The 3,224-nt window shown below is 44.3% G+C and overlaps 1 long non-coding RNA gene across 1 annotated transcript; it reads left to right on the plus strand.

Annotated features, from left to right (window-relative positions):
- The first annotated feature begins 1,394 nt into the window (after positions 1 to 1,394).
- On the plus strand, positions 1,395 to 2,607 carry LOC134444779 (uncharacterized). Its single transcript, XR_010034103.1, has 3 exons — positions 1,395 to 1,404; positions 2,115 to 2,213; positions 2,373 to 2,607. It is a non-coding gene; the product is annotated as an uncharacterized LOC134444779 (long non-coding RNA).
- Positions 2,608 to 3,224: the final 617 nt, after the last annotated feature.

Raw genomic sequence — 3,224 nt, forward strand, 5'->3', positions numbered from 1 at the left:
ACAGCCACTGTGATAGCCTACAATCAGTCTCCGAAGATTAGTTGTGTAGGCGTACAGGCTTTCTGCTGCTGTCACTGTTTACTGATGATGATTTAGCTAACCTAAAACCTTTGCTGTGCTTTACGTGCTATGGCTGGTATGCCTTCATTGTAATAGTTACACTAGTTACATAAACTTACGCGGCAGCTTCGTTTTTCAAATAGGGAACAACTCACAAAATGTTTTGTTAACTTACCGCATTAACTGGCCATTGGGTCCAGCAGGTCCGGGTTAAAAAAAATCTCGATTGAGAAGAATGTTTCTAGCACTCCACGATTGAGATAGGCCTACAGGCAAAAGTCCTGGCGCTCCGTTATGCACACATCTGGAGATGTGCTGTGGCCATCATCTATGGAATCCATCTAATTTCATCTGTGGGGCAACTAAGTCGCAACTCGGCAGCAAAAACATTCTTCTTCCTTCTCCAATGCCTTGCAATTTCGGCACTGACACCACACCAATCCCCTGCTATTCTGTTCCAGCTTTCTGCTACAGTTTCAGTGGCTGCCTCTGAATACAGACGCGCTCTCTCGTTCGGACCCTTTCAAATCCATCTCAACTCTTCTGCAGTATACAGTATTAAGGCTCGTACAGGTATGCTTCTGAATTTGCTCGTCCTCGTCATCAAAAGCGTTGGGTTCTCCGAACATTGCCATTATTTTTTATGATCAGGGTGAGTCTGATCGTAGTTCTAGCAGACAGCTGCGCTCAAAATAAACTTGGCAGTGAGAACCGCTAACATTGTTGCTAGATATCAGTCCGCGACTGCCAAATCAGGAAGTACAAATTGCTGCGGGTGAGCAATGTAATTCTAAGGTTGATGTACTCCCTAAATCTCTCTATCAACGTGGGTATTTGTATTGATAACCTGACAATGTAATTGATGTGATTTGATTGTTTATTGAATTTGGTAAGACTGTTTTTTTGGGTCATGCTAGCAAAAGTGGATCACTTGCGCTAGCCTAGCAACATCGACCTGTGGATTTACAAGGACTGCATGGAATTTAAAAAAAACGACCTGGACACACTTCTAACACTCTGGCTGACTAGAAAATGAGGTACTGTGTCCAAAACGATCTGGACACACTTCTAACACTCTGGCTGACTAGAAAATGAGGTACCCACACAGCAGAGGACTCCGATGCGGAGCCGCGTTCAAGTCACCACATCCGTGTCACTGTCACATTCCTTTGGGTTCCACTTGGTGGATCAGGGTCGCCACCGTGCGCCGCCCCAAATTCTACCGTCAAAACGCGGACCATAATCGCATCCATATCTGATTCACAAACGCGGACGCGCTGTAAAATCTAACGGGCGTTGGTACAAGTATTTGTTGGGGCAGACACGACCGAACTGCGCTCTCCAGTAAGTATTGATTTATTTATATTAGGCGATACACAAATGTACAAAAAGTATATCTGAAGCTTTTATACTATCAATGCTTATTGATATTTCGTAGGATTTTGTTTTTTATGACTTTAAAAGTGTATGTTAACCCTAGTTGTTTTCAAAACGAGACAGCTAGTTCATTCATTCAAAGACATGGAGAACTACATTGGCTATTGTAGTATTTCCTAAATGCTGTTAAAATATGATGCCATCCGATACATGGAGGAAGTGCAGTTGAATAAAAATGATCTACATTGTGCCCATTTTAACAGCCTTGTTTACGTTAGCTTGCTAGCCAGCTACTAGCAAACCGGTTGGCTAAAGCAAACTTGTATGAAGTTGATAAACGTAGGTCATAAGTGTTCAAATACTCTTATGAAATGCCTATATTGGTGTGAATTTGGCTCGTGGTACACTTTTACACGGATTGGTGATGCTCTCAACAGGTTTGGCACCAACTGTGTTTTTAACGGTACAAATCCACAAGCGGTGACATCATGTTCTCCTCACATTAACGAGTCCCCAGCTAATTATTTATTAGCAATTCATGAATGTCCATGAACTGTGCCCTCGTCCCATGCTGTCCATCATTGGTGAATGAATGAAGTAGCTGGGCTCATAGTTTGATACAGATGTCCGTGGTTGGGCTACAAATATCTGAATTTGTTCTTAATCTTGTGCAACAGTAAACAGGTGGAATTACCTCTGGGTCGGACAGGGCTAGCCAGCTGTAATCCACCCTGCTACGGTGATGCCCGCCTGCCTCCCGGCTTTTACGACCAAGAGTAAGTAGGACATTGTACATCTTATAATATTCAACATCATTACTGTCACGGGATAGAGATGTGAAAGAGCGTTGTCCATTCCATATGCAATGCAATGTCTGATTGTCATCTTACGAAATGTAAATGAAAGCTCTAAGTTTAGCTCTGTTGCCTTTTCAGATCGGAGCGCTGATGTGATGTTTCCCCGTCGACTGATGAGGGAAGGAAGAGAAGGCAGCCACGACACGCGATTGTTCAACATGACAGTGAGACAGAAAAATAACGTCAAGATAAATAAAAAATCATGATGAGTGAAGTTCTTCGTCAGGTTGTGTTTTTTTCGGGTTCTTATTTAAACGGTGTCTAGGCCAGGTCTGTGTTATCTGTAGAATTAAATCTAAATGCTGTTTGAAACGGTTAACTGGTTTAGTGTTCGTTTATTATAGCATAAGAAAGTAACTTTATGAGCACGGATCCAAAATGGTCCCGGCCCGGAACATCTATGAGTCCGGAATGGGTCCGTAACTGATAAAAAGTAGTGGAACCGTGACGGATGCAATAAATGGACACGGAATGAGTCCGCATCGGATGTCGCGCCTCCGAACCGGGCTCACTGCGGAGGTACGCTTCTGCACGCGGATCCGTTGCGGGTGACAAACGGGTCCTTTTTGAGTCCGCACCACGCCTCCGCGTCGGATGATAGGCGGCGTGCAAGTGGACGCCGATACGGCCCCGTTTACCGGATCCGTTCCGGAGGATGACCTCCGGATGGTGGACTCCGGGGCGGATCCATTACGGTGTACTTTTGCTGTGTGCGTACTGTGTCCAAAAAAACGGAGTGTTGCTTTAAACTTTGGCTCAGCCTGTTCTACCCTCGACCAGTAGCAAATCAAGGTAGGTGGGTCAACCATGCCGTTTAAGAATGTTAGTTCTTATGATCTTTGTCAGACCAAGGCTGAATCTCAAATGGTGCACTTGGGCACTTTAGTGTTCATGTTTCAGTGCGTATGACGTATTAGTTACGCACTGAAA

Source organism: Engraulis encrasicolus, unplaced genomic scaffold, assembly GCF_034702125.1.
Source record: "Engraulis encrasicolus isolate BLACKSEA-1 unplaced genomic scaffold, IST_EnEncr_1.0 scaffold_726_np1212, whole genome shotgun sequence".
Taxonomy (NCBI): Eukaryota; Metazoa; Chordata; class Actinopteri; order Clupeiformes; family Engraulidae; genus Engraulis; species Engraulis encrasicolus.